Consider the following 14606-nt stretch of genomic DNA (forward strand, 5'->3'; position numbering starts at 1 on the left):
TGAGAGTAAATACTATGCTGACAGAAAAGACAAAGGGACAGAGGGATATTGTTCATCCAATTACACAATGGAGACCATTTTTTTCACTCAAACTTGGCTGTAAATACTTTTTAAGTGGTGCTAGCCCGCAGTTAGCTTCTTCTTAGTGATTCTATTAGAGTGTATTGGTGACTCCAACCCGTAAGCAGCGAAGTTCCAATTGTGGTTTTCTGGCCAGAGACACCAGGGGGAGATGAAAGACCCCCCAATCATCCCATTAGCACTTGTATTACCCCCAGAGGGACTACGGATAGGGTTTATTAAGGTAAACAAGTTACTTAGTACTGCTTTAAGGCCTTCATGAAGGCCTTTTAGGCTGAAACTCGTTGGTGCTCTGTTTGTCCGTTTAATTAGACATCTAACTTCACCAGAGAGAGCCTTGGTTTCTCTACTTTTTTATGAATGACTTTCCCTGGTCCAAAGAGCACCTCTGGCTTGAATCCCATTCTGAGGAGGTCCAGGAAGCGCTTCTTCCTTCCTCTTTTTGGTACCTTAAGGTTTGGAATTAGGGTTTGGTTTAAATCCTGTAAAATGATGTAATAAAAGTTTTAATGCATTTTACATGTGAAACTAGCACTGGGAGCATGTGCAGTGGAACTGGACACAGACAATGTTTAACACAAGTATAGAGTTTGCAAAAGCCGGTAATGCTAAAGGAAGAACACCAGGCAGCGCGATGTGAGAATGTGAGGCTGCCATAGGAGAGCGCTCTGTGCTGCTTGTACCAGAGCTCCACAGTCCCGCCCACTCCCGGTCACGTGTCGGGGTATTTTTAGCGTTGACTTTTCGAAAAAGGCAATTATTAAGAGCTATGTGCTAACTACCCACACTTGCGCAGGTGTTATACAAGAAAGAAACAAACAATAAGTGAAAATACGACAAAATTACTATTTTGCAGTTTGTAACATTTTAGACAAATCTTCAATTTGACCTTGTATAGATGCAGACGGTATCTCTGGAATCGCCCATATATGGTCATGTTTGAAAACAGTTAAGGGGGAAAACAATTTGGTGAAAAATCAAAACTTTTATTCAAAAACTACTTTAACAAATGCTGAATTATGAATATAGTTTTCTACTGAATAAAGATACAAAGACATGGAGAGGAGCAAAGTGGTTCAACAGCCCATGAATACATAAATAGCAGAGAATTCTAACTTGATGCTTTATGTTAGCATCGGGCTAAGGCTAACGGTTAGCTAGCGCTAGCTACAACTGCAGTTTTTTCACTTCTACTGAACAATCTGCTGTGAGAAAATATCCATATGGACCCGATTTAGACTTGACTTTATTTGTATGTGATAAATAAGTTTATATGCCACTAGAAAATATCTAAAAAGAGAGAAAAATTGTGTTTCTCTAAAGATTCTATTTTCCCCCTTGGTGAAGCCACGCCCCCTTCTATGACGAGATGCCGTCTGTATCTATATTTCATGTCCGTGAGTTAGCACATAGCTGATTAGCCGGCGCCGTGACGCTAAACTCTTAATAGTTGCCTTTTTCGAAAAGTCAATGCTAATAATACATGGGATTTTTTTATGTTGGACTGTTGAGCTCTGTAAACCAGGCCTCAGTCGACCTCTTTTTTTTTTTTAAATCTATTCATATATTTATATATATTTTTACATCCTAAGCGACGCCCTCTCGCCCGTGGCGCAGTCAAATAGCACAACAGGAAGAGGACGCCCGTCTAACGATGTGTTCAGGGCTGTCCCGGTTGCAGCACAAGATCTAGCTCTATGTCCATGAACGCTGTCACAGTGATGCCATCTCAAAGGTTTCCTACCAAATACCTCGACTGCCTGCTTGTGGACAGGGCCAGATGTGACGCAGTGAGACAGATGTGGAAAAAACAGCACGCATGTATTAACCTCTTAACTCCCGCCTGAACTGAGAGCATTTTCTCCAGTTCAGCTTTACCCAAATCCTGTAGGCCAGTGTAACTGTTCTTCTCATTTGAAAGCTAAGATCTACAAAACTCATCTAAATGGATCTTTTTCCTCACGTCATCATTTTTTGGGGAGTTTTCAACTCATTATTGTAACTTTTTTGTGAATTTTTTGTCAAATAGTACATTTTTTGTCACTTTTTGTCACATTTGTCCTTTTGTTGTCAAATGTTTGTACAGAAATGTGCCGAACTTTTACCCTTTTCCCTTTCCATAGACTTTTAAAGCAAATGAAAGTCTAAGGAATCCAAAGGTATATTTTAAAAAGCTCGGATAAAGCAGAATATAGAGTTTTAAAAGAGAACATTTTTTATCTGTAGACAGAACAATGTAACGCGCCTATAAAGGACATAATGTGAATGCCATTAAGTCTGGCACCAGGCCTCTCCTGACAGTCTCACACCAGTAATAGGCTCAAGGAGAGACTCTAAAAGTGTGAGGCTGCTCCCTCTGTGTCTCTTATCACCTCCCATCAGCAGGAGATGGAATGAGAGAGAGAGGATCCACCTTTCAGAATCATTTTTGTGCTGTGAATAAAGTGGACATATGTTGCATGATTGTGGCTTGTAAACCTTCTTTTGGGCGCCTCAGGATTGATATTGTATGAAAGAGACATGACTTACAGTGGGCTGGATAAGTATGGGCCCCTTTAACCTTTCCACATTTTGCCACACTATGGACCTTAAACTGAAATTTTATGTGAAATACACACAGTAAGTGACACACAATCGTGAAGTGAAATGAAATTCATACATCTGGCCTTTATGGCAGAGTGGGATTTTTAAAAGAAAACCATAAGAAGTCCTGTTTGCTGTCTACCAGAAGCAACATAGAGGCGGGATAGAAAACGGGACTTCTTATGGTTTTCTTTTTAAAAAATGCCACTCTATCAGAAGGCCAAATTTGTGCAGTTACGACTAATAGTTGTTCTGTGGACAGTTTCCCCCACCTGAGCTGTGTCTCTCTGCACTTCATCCAGGGTCATCATAGGCTTCTTGGTAACAGCTGTGGTCAGTGCTGTCCTTGTTCGGTCAGTAAGTTTAGGAGGACGGCCGGGTCTTGGTAGGTTTGCAGTGATGTCAGACTCTTTCCATTCCTGGATGGTGGATTTAACTGTACTTTGAGAGACGTTCAAAGCTTTGGAAATCTTTTTATAAGCAAACCCAGCTTTATACTTCTCAATAGCTTTATCCCGGACCTGTCTGGTGTGTTCTTGGACTTCATGATGCTTCTGCTCCACAATAGTCTCTTAACAGACCTCTGAGACCATCACAGAGCAGCTGTATTTGAACTGACATTAGATTACACACAGGGAGACTCTATTTAGTCATTGGGTCGACATGTGATCATTAAGAAATCATCAGGCAACTTCTGAAGGCAATTGTTTGCACTAAACAGGAAAGAGGGCCGGTACTTTTGCACATCACACTGTTCAGTTTTTCATTCATAAAAAAAAAAAAAATAATCAGTTTATGGTCCATAGTACGGCAAAATGTGGAAAAGTTCAAGTGGGGCCCATACTTATGCAACCCACTGTACATAGAACTTACTTACTTACTTACTTACTTACTTAATCAACACAGTCCAGACGACGATATTTGAACATCTCTACTGACGTGAATGCACCAAACTCGAAATAAACCAGACCAGGACTAATCCAGAGAGGGAGAGGAGGGGGACACACAGAGAGAGAGAGACAAAGAGAGAAGGAGCTGAAAGCATCAGTCTTATCAAACCGCCGAGCTGGAGTTAAAAATAGAAACGCGGGGAGATTGGCATCGATTTGTGCTGGTGTTGACGGGCCGATTGACAGCGGCACAGTGCGGCGCCGAGCCATCCAGGGAATCCGCCAGACGACCGAGATGAGATGAGATGGAGAGATAACTTCTGACAAGCCTCTCCTCCTCCCGCGCTCACACCCGAACCAATCACGCAATCACTAAAGCTGAGGGACACACACACACACACACACACACACACACATGAGCACCAAAAAGTAATTACCAAACAGGAGACAGAGAGCGGCACAGGGAGAGAGAAACCAGAGCTAAACCAGGACTTCAGGCCTACGTCAGGCCTGCACCATCGTGGTCTTCTTCTGCTTCCGGGCACCACCGGACCTCATGTGGGACCCGACCATCAGCTCACTCATAATTAAAAAAAAGGCTAAGGCTAATAAGCAGTGTTGGGTAACGTTGCTTTTTAAAGTTACTCGTTAAAGCAGAACTAATAAGTAACATTTGCCCCTAGAGGCCATAAGCGCCACTGCAGCAGGGTGGATTGCTGCGGGGGCTTTTTCACTCATTAAAGGGACTATACGGAGTTTAAAAATGTTAAAAATAAGTATTTTCCTCCCCCTACCTGTTTCAACAATGTCCTAATGCGTAGAATGAGCCCAGACCTGTTCACCACAACTGCCTCTAAAATCCTGAACTCAAAAAGGTGTTAATAGAGCTCCACAGTCCCGCCTCCTCTCCGGTCCGGAAGTAAAACTCCCCTTGCTTTGAGACCGTATTGATTTGGAATAAAGTCTTTAACTCCGTAACTCCGTCAGCTTGGGCTGAATCCAGCACTGTGGTTATAAAGCGACCTCAAAGTCAGACGCAGGTGAAAAAAGCACGTATGAGATCCATCTAGTTTACGAAAAAATACAGTTTAACTGCGAGCCTTCGTCCTAGAACTACATTACCCAGGATGCTCGGTAGTCCCATGATCTACTATGAGGCTTTTGATTGGTGGAGCTTCACGTTCCCACACCTATTTATTTATTGTAATGTAGACAACATATTATAAACAATTTATTAAAACATAATGCAGGCAGATAGTTGACGTTTTATCCATATCTAACACTGAGAGTAAGAAAAACGCCAGATGGATCAAAGAAATGTTCCCAACGATCCAATTAAACGAACCACCAATCATTTTTATTCCAATTAGCAGGATTCAGATTGTTTAATAGTGAAATAATATAGAACTTTTGTCTGCAAAGTAAAAGAAACTGGCCGTGTTTGCTGAAAACCTTGTTGGCTTGACCAGCGGGCGCGATGTCGCAATGGTTCTTGGGATACGGAGTTTCTATAGTCAGGAAGTGAATTATGTCACAGCCTTGTACCTTTGCCTTTTCTTCAACATTATGTCTTCTTTTTGGATTGAAATGAAACATTTTATGGTCACGAATTGCTACATAGCTGATTAGCTTTTGCGGTAACGTTTGTGGAAAATCGACGGTTGCGTAGACAGGGATTTTTTGCTTCCGGAGCAACAAGACCGCAAGGGGCGGGACTGTGGAGCTCTATTCGGGCTTAATATAGAAGCTGCAGTTACGCACATGACCTGAGGTGGCAGTAGTGAGTATAAAATGGCTAACTTGCATCTAGTCCCTTTAATTGTCCGTGAGAGTAAATACAACGCTGAGAAAAGACAAATGGACAGAAGGATATTGTACATTGTGCCACAATCCCATACAATGGAGATATTTTGGCTCAAACTTGGCTGTAAATCCTGCTAAAGTGGTGCTAGCCCACAGCTAGCTTTACCCGTTAGCCTGTTAGCTTCTTCTTTTCAGAAGAAGCTAACAGGCTAACGGGCAAAACAAAAGCTGTAGACAGAATACAGTCAGGACTTATTTTGTAGACAACTGTGAGGAGCGAGGGAGATGTTTTTCATTAGCGTGTACTGGAACTGCCGGGTCGGAGAAGGGAAAGTTGCAAGTGTGGTTTTCTGGTCAGAGACACCGGGGGCGATGAAAGACCCCACAATAATCCCATTGGCACTTGTATTACCCCCAGAGGGACTACGGAAAGGATTTATTAAGGAAAAAGTTACTTAGTTCTGCTTTAAATTAGCTTGTTTCTCCTCTGGAAAAGTAGTACGTTACTGCGCTACTTTATTATGAAAGTATTCATCGGTTGTCTCATGTTCTATAAATGTTGATTGTTTTGAAGTGTTTGACAGAGGAAAATTCATGAACTTTGAAAAACTGCAAAAAAAAATCCTTGCCAGATTTTTTGGCATTTTATTTTGTTGTGCAGCACTCATAAACTCTTGTTTATGAAATGTGCTATAGAAATAAAGTTGGATTGGATGTGACAGTCACAATTTACTCAGTGCATAACTAACATAACAACGCCGCCCAAGAAGTGACTTCCTGTTTCGATCCAGCACGCCAAATTAAAAGCACACAGCTCGTCTCATTGATAAGTTCAGCAGGTACTTGCAACTTTACAAGAATATAATTAGACACACATTTTAAGTTTGTCTGCTAATAGTTAGGCAGAAAGAAAGTTGAACTAATGAACAAGATGGTGCTTTTATTTTGGTGTGCTGGATCGAAACAGGAAGTCAGCTCTTGGGCAGCGTTGTTTTGATTTGAAGTTTTGCACAGTTAGTTATCAAAGAGTCATGAAATAGCTTAAAATAGATTTGAAAAATAAAAACAGCATCAAGGAAATCAGTGGTGTTTCCCATTTGATTACATGGCAGTCACATGGTCAGAAACAAGATGGCCACCAGAATTGGCATTCGTTCCAATGTATTACTATGGCCATGTCCTATCGAGAGTTTATTAACCTCTTAACTCCCACCTGAACATGTTTTCTCCTGTTCTCCAAATTCTCCCAGAAAATGGATGTAAAGGATGTAAAGTGACAAAAATCCAGCAAAAAAAGTGACAAAAATCCAGCAAAAAAGTGACAAAAATCCAGCAAAAAAGTGAAAAAATCCAACAAAAAAGTGAAAAAATTTAGCAAAAAAGTGAAAAAATCCAACTAAAAAGTGAAAAAAATCCAGCAAAAAAATGACAAAAATCCAGCAAAAAAATGGACAAAACAGCAACAAACAAGTGACAATAATCCAGCAAAGAAGTGACAATAATCCAGCAAAAAAGTGACAAAAATCCAACAAAAAAGTGACAAAAATCCAGCAAAAAAGTGACAAAAATCCAGCAAAAAAGTGACAAAAATCCAGCAAAAAAGTGACAAAAATCCAGCAAATAAATGACAAAAATCCAGCAAAAAATGTGACAAAACAGCAACAAAAAAGTGACAATAATCCAGCAAAAAAGTGACAATAATCCAACAAAAAAGTGACAATAATCCAGCAAAAAAGTGACAATAATCCAGCAAAAAAGTGACAATAATCCAGCAAAAAAGTGACAATAATCCAGCAAAAAAAGTGAACAAAAACACATAAGGGAAATAAAAAGTGACGACAATGGTAAAGAGGAGAGAATGCATTTGGTTTTGGCGGGTTGTAAGAGGTTAAAGATATTTGCCTTAGACCCTTGGACCTGAATGACTTGTGATTGTGATTGGATTTGCAAAATATCGAGTTTAAACATGTCCCAGGAGTGTTTAAATTTGAGAATGAAAAATATACAAGAATCACATGCATTTCAGAACATGCTAGGTCCAAAACTTCAAGGTTAGCTGACATTTTTCCTGGCTTATTTTTTGCAGAGGACATGTTATCCAAATAATTACTGGCTTTGTGATTTGCAAGTCGGGAACGTTCAATCTGCAATTTCGATTCGACTGCGAAAAAAAAATCTATCACCGCTTTCCCCATGAAGTCCACAACACACACAGGATCTCCAAAAAGTAATTACGGCAGAGAAGACACACACACACACACACACACACACACGCACACCGCTGCCCCCTAGAGCCCGTAATGGGACTTTGGCTGGCTGCGCACCCACCTGTCCTCTGTCTTCTGCCAAGTCAAAGCTCACACCTCCGCGCACATACAAAATACCTCCGGACGTCCCAGAACGGCACAGGGCGAGGGACTTTGGGGCAGAGGCACTAAATGATCTCCCGTCTCAGTAAAGAGCGCCTAATGTCTATGCGCTGGAGCCGCATTGCCGAGCCATCTTTGTTTTAGTGCAGGAAATGGAGTCCCCTGGCGAGACGCGGCAGCGGGCGCAAACATGGATATTTCATACAGCGGCCATTTTGGATATTTTAGTTTCATTTTTTGCTTCGTTCTAGACGCAAACTCACCCTTTACGATGTTTATTTTATGTCGTTTGATGTTATGGGATTTGGTCTGAAATCACTCCAACATGGCCGCACTGCTCAGCCAGTTTCCATTAAAAAGCACTGACATGTTCGGTATCCACGTGACACACGGAATCCCCCCGACAAGACCGTGTAAATCAAATATGTTAATTTCCATAGAGATTTATGGTGCATTTCAGGAAACCCATAATTGGTAAATTTCCCACCTCCCACTTGGGGAAATACCTTGGAACGCCACTCGAACTGGTTATTACAACTTGTAAACTCGGAAACCTCAAGACTGCTCTGAGTTCGAATGCAAGATGAGGACAGTAATGGCGCCCCCTAGTGGAGGAGCAGCTAATTTTAAAACTGTAACAAAACCACTGTTACTTTTGGTCACAGCTTCAACATAACGTTATGTCGCATGTTTTCCATTAGATCTGGTTTGGATAAACTTTCATAAAACGTTAGCATTAGATGAGCTAACTGTTGTAGCATTAGCCATTTTGTTTACATACGACTTTATTCACCTGGAACGCTCTGAGGTCGTAAGTCGTAATTTTCAAGTGGGAAAGATACAAGTCACCAGTTGCCTGGAACGCACCAATACATTTGTTAAGTGTGATGTCACGACTTCCGGGTCCGAGCATACCGGCAAATATGCAAGAAAAAAACACAAAAAACTCTTTAAAACAAACATCAATATTTCTGAAACTTAACAGAGATTGACTGAACCTACTTATTTATCAGACTCATTAGCCAAAACTGCCGCACCTACTGCTAAAAAAGTAATATTAACTAAAATCGCTACTTCCAGGGTTAGCGTAGCTGCTGCACCAACTCGGACGTTAGCATTTTTTGCGATTTTGGTAAATATCAATTTTATAGCAGTAGGTTCAGCATTTTTGGCTCATGGGCCTGATAAATAAGTATGTTCAGAGACTCTGTGTTGAGTTGAGAAATATTGATTTCTCGCACATCTGCCGGTCTTTGTGAACCCGGAAGTAGAGCTGTGACATCACCACTTAAACATGTAGATACAGACGGCAGGAATTGCCCATATGGTCATGTGTGAAGCAGTCAGAGAGGGAAAACAAAGAACAATAAAACTGAACTTTCTCCAATTTCTCCACCATTATTTTAACAGACGCTGAATTAGGAATATATTTTTCTACTCTAGCGAACGATTTGCTGAGAAAAAATATCAATTTGTGCCCGATTTTGGCTTGACTTTATTGGTGTGTGATAAATGTTTGTAGTTCAGCAGAAACCGCTAAAGATAGTAAGAAAGGGCGGCTCGTGTTTAAGTTGAGACGATTTACAATAGAAATTCGACAAAGTAAAACCACACATTTAAAGGAGCTAGATGCAAGTTAGCCATTTTATACTCACTACTGCCACCTCAGGTCCTACATGTAACTGCACCTTCTATATTAAGCTTGTGCATGACGGCAATCTGGACCTACACCTTTACGCCTCATGTATGTCAGTAATCTACAGCAAAACTTTCAAATCCATATCGCTAAATGTATTTGTTTCTTTAAGTGTCGCTATAGGCTCTCCATCTATACCTTTGTGGTATCGTGTGCACTATACGCGGCCACCTATTTCTTTGTAACAAATCGTCCACAAGGAGCAGTTACCATCTGTTAGAGAATATACTAACGTAGCTTCATTAAATCAGACAGTGAGGAAAAAACCCGAGGGACCCAGGAAAAGGAAACTCGTCCACTTTCTCTTGAAGCACATTCTTGACCGACTGACTTCCAGCAGGTGTTTCTCCTGAAAACATAATTGTAGAGCGCTCCAAAGTCTCAAAAGCTGAGATTTTAAAGTGTGTGCTATAAAAGGTGCTTATTATGCAAAACAGACTTTTCCAAGTACCCAGTACCCAGTGTCTGCGTACATTGGTGTATGAATGAGAGTATGAATGGGTGAGTGGATCCTTGCTGTAAAGCGCTTTGAGTGCCTAATGTAGGTGGAAAAGCGCTATATAAGTTGAGACCATTTACCATTTACCATTTTACTTGATATGATGTTCAAAAGCCTTCATTGGACTCGTTTTGGCCGTTTCTGCACTCAAATTGTCTCCGCTACATAGCATATATCATTTCTGTCTGGTCTGGTGTTGCTTTTAGGTTTAAACTGCTTTGCTTCACTCTGGTATATTGATGACAAATATGGCTGCCGGCCTTCTGTGCTCCTCTGAAACAGTGCTGCGCCTCCCGGGTTTGTCCCTGTTTCAGAGCGTGGTGTCCTGCACTGGTTAGCTCCTCCTCCTTTCTCTTCCTCCTGTGCAGCTCCCGTCTCCCCCTCTCACTCCTTCTCATCTTCATTGGCTCTGAGGTTCAACTGTGAGACTCCACCTTACAAATATAATCTCTTATTCTCCAGTGAACGAACATTAGTCACAACAATAGTAGTCTTGCCCGGATACCTCCTTGTTTGCCCCTTTTCTGTTTCCTGTAGCTCCTCTTGTGACGCCTCCACTGTGCTGCAGGTGTGGGGGCTCTTGGTGCCTCTTCAGTGTTTCAGAAGAAGAAATTTGTTGGTCTCAAATGTCTCATATGCTGCTGTTTGTTTACTTAAAAAAAAAAAAAAAAAGCTGGGTCCTTCATGGCTAGGACGGAAAATAAAAAATCCACTGAACTTCAGAAAAACACAGCAAAGATGTACAAAAGCTTCCAGTAAAACAATGCAAATGCAGTTGTAAGTTTGTCAGATATAAAAGAACAGGAAATAGTATTGCTCTTCTTGTGTTGTATGTTGTGCAGTTTGCAGTGGCCTCTGGTTGTAGGAATCCCTAATATTATGTTTAATATTATGCCTTTAAATCAAAGGTTTTAATGCTTTTGAAAATATGCCTTATTAAGATGGATAACATCAGTTGCATAATTTTTATTTTATTTCAGTGAAGCAGCAATTGACTCTGTGCATCACTTCAAATCATAACAACGGTGCCCAAGAAGTGACTTCCTGTTTCGATCCAGCACGCCAAAATAAAAGCACACAGCTCGTCTCATTCATTAGCTCAGCAGGTACTTGCAACATTACAAGAATATAACTAAATACAAACATTGTAAGTGTTTTGTGTCTGTTCATAGTTAGGCAGAAAGAACGTTGAACTAATGAATATGATGGTGCTTTTATTTTGGCGTGCTGGATCGAAACAGGAAGTCACTTCTTGGGCGGCGTTGTTATGATTTGAAGTTATGCACAAAGTCATTTTTAATGAAGAAATGTTGGGCAGAAAAGTTATTTTTATTTGAATTTTTAACCCATACAGACGGCATCGCGTCATAAAAGGGGGCGTCGCCAAGGGGGAAAACAGAATCTTATGGGAGACACAACTTTCCACTCTTTTTTGTCATTTTCTGGTGGAATATGAACTCACTTATCACATACAAATAAAGTCAAGTTTAAATCAGGTCCATATGGATGTTTATTCACAGCAGATTGTTCAGTAGAAGTGAAAAAACGGTATTCATAGCTCACGCTAGCTAGAGTTATCATTAGCACGATGCTAGCATGTAGCATCATGTTTGCATTCTCCATTTTTTTTTGTATTTATGGGCTGTTGAACCACTTTGCTCCTCTTCATGTCTTTGTATCTTTATTTAGTATAAAACTATATTCAGAATTCAGCATTTGTTCAAGTCGTTTTTTGAATAATTAGAGAAAGTTTAGATTTTTCTCCAAATTGTTTTCCCCTTAACTGTTTTCAAACATGACCATATATGGGCGATTCCAGAGACGCCGTCTCTATTGACTTCACATGGTTGGTACGACAGCAGTTTAAAATTGTTTGTGTCACTTCCTGTTGGCGTCCAATACGTTTGTTAAGTGTGACGTCACGACTTCCGCTTCCGGGTCCTAGCAAACCGGCTAATATGCGGGGGGAAAAAAACATTAAAAACTCTTTAATACAACAATCAATATTTCTGAAACTCAACTGGGAGTGCCTGAACCTACTTATTTCTCAGACTTATTGGCCAAAAATGTCGCACCTACTGCTAAAAAAGTAATATTTACTGAAGCCGCTACTTCAGGGGTTAGCGTAGCTGCTGCGCCATTAGCATTTATCTTCGCTAAACCGGAAGTACCGATCTTAGTAAATAATACCTTTTAGCACTAGGTGTGGCAGTTTTGGCTAATGGGTCTGAGAAACAGGTATGTTCGGTAACTCTCTGTTGAGTTTCAGAAATAGAGTTTTTTGTAGTTTCTCACACATCTAAGACCCCGGAAGTAGAGCTATGACGTCACCACTTAACAAACGTATAAGGAAGTGAAACTACAAACATCCCAAAAAACTAAAGAAAGCCAGGAACAATCTTTAGTAAAATCCCAATCGTTTTAACTATGTTTTCGCAAAAAAATTGTATCTAATGTGTCATGTGCACTTTAAATCTCTTACCTCCCATTTTAACCTGGAGCGCAGTTTCTCCAGTTTGGCTTTATTTTTTTGTCACTTTTTTGTGGCTTTCTCATCACTCTTTAGTCATGTTTTCATCCTTTTTATTGCTTTTGTCATTGTGTTTTCCTCTTCATTTTTGTTGCTATTGCTTTTTTCGAGAAGCTTTTAGACCTGGGTAATGCCGCCGAACTGTACAAAAGTCCTTGCTTCAGGTGGGGGTTAAGAGGTTAAGTGTTGCTAATTTCCATTCCTTATTTTCCTCCATCTGTTGCCTTCAATGTGTGATTAATACAGTTACACCACATTCATTTATAACTCAGCGTTTCCTTGTATCACTTTTACCCTTTCATAAATCTTGGAAGTAGCGCCGCTCAAGTGCACGAGCGTATTTTAAACAGCCGGAATAATGCATAATATCTGACTTTTAAACGACTTCTTCCCTGAAAGTGAGTTGGCGTCTTCATATTCCGCATAAAAACTCCAAATGTGCGTTCTCGGGCCTGTGGGGATTTGCCGCGTAATGAGTTATAAAAAGCATAATAAGCATAACAACTATCATATGCCCAAGTCTGCTGAAATATTCAAATATCTTCCACGAGGGGAAGACCCAAAACATTTAGCCGCAATCACCGCTGGAATATTTAATCCCCCTCCCCGAAAAAACGTTATGAAAACTGGCGAGGAAAAAGATGCGGCGTAATTTTCATTCAGTTTTACAATAATGGTAAAGTAATCACCATTGAGGGTCTAAAAGTTTGATTAGCGATTATGTGATTCGCGATCTTCCCCTGTTAATTCTGCCCCTGAGAAAATGACTGCAGGTCCCCGTAATTAAAATCTCATTGTGATCTATGAGAGTCTGTTATGAATTATTGGGGCTATTAGGGGGGAGTTTATAGGAGAGTATGGTTTCTGCAGGGCGGATGTGGATGATGGGGATATGTGGACCATTTGCGAAAACAAAAAAAATGCAAGACAAGATGGAGTAGAGTGTTATCGCCCCCTGCTGGACAACGTGTGAAATGACACTTCAGAGGGTTTGATAAGATAAGACCAGATAAGATAGCCTTTATTGATGGAGAATGACACAAGGGAGACATTTACTTGTTACTTTCAGCTCTTAGAAACACTCAGGCTGTGCAAATAGGCAGAAAATGTGAGAAAATAAACAAAAAACGATTAAATAGTAAAACAGTGGTATCTTATGTACAATGACTACCAAGGACTTTGTGGGACAAAAGTATAAACAGCAAATAATTAAGTAAACAGACTATAAACACGAATGTTATAGCAGTGCAGGTTTACATGTGGTTGACAAAGTGAAGGAGGTAACTGGTTTAAATACAGGGGTTATTGTACATGTTACTTTACAGTCTTGTTGTTCAGTCTGACAGTGGTGGGGATGAAGGACCTGCTCCTTCTTGCACTGAGGGTGTCAGTCTGCCACTGAAAGAGCTGCTCAGCTCAAGTGTTGTCCATGATGGAGGTGAGCTTGGCTAATACCCTCCTGTCCCCCAGGGGGCAGCCCAGGACGGAGCTGGCCCTCCTGACCAGCTTGTCTGTTCTTGTCCCGCTCTGTGTGGCCCGGGGTCCAGCACACGGCAGCATAGTGGAGAGCAGAGGCCACCACAGAGTCATAAAAAGGCCCTCAGTCTCCTATGAAGGTGTAGGCTGCAAACTTTAGATTTGGGTAAGAAGTTAAAGTACTCAAACATGTGAAACATAGAGTCAATTTCTCTACATTTCTTTAGCAGAAACCCACTTAAAGGAACAGGCCACCGTTTTTCCATACTGAGATATGTTCTTACCTGAGCTTAGACGAGTTGATGTGTACCTGTCTGGTCTTTGTGCTTGCGCTCAGTCACACAAAACGACCAAAGAAGTTGTTAGCATTTAGCCTCTCTCAGTATATTCCTCCAAACGGGGGTGAAGTTAGAAGCGACCAGGCTCTTCCACGGGCACAAAGACCAGACAGGTACGTATCAACTCGTCTAAGCTCAGGTAAGAACATATCTCAGTATGGAAAAACGGTGGCCTGTTCCTTTTAGTCATATATGAGGTACAACTGGCATTTGTTAAAAGTGATGCTTTACTTCGGTTGACAACGGTGAGGTTCGCCCCTCAGTCTTTTGACGATTAGGAAAATTGGCTCCACCCAGGGCCAAGTAAAATGGGCCCCGGGGCTAAAGTTTTGTCAGGGCCA

This window comes from Gobius niger (genome assembly GCF_951799975.1).
Source record: "Gobius niger genome assembly, chromosome: 2".
Classification (NCBI taxonomy): Eukaryota; Metazoa; Chordata; class Actinopteri; order Gobiiformes; family Gobiidae; genus Gobius; species Gobius niger.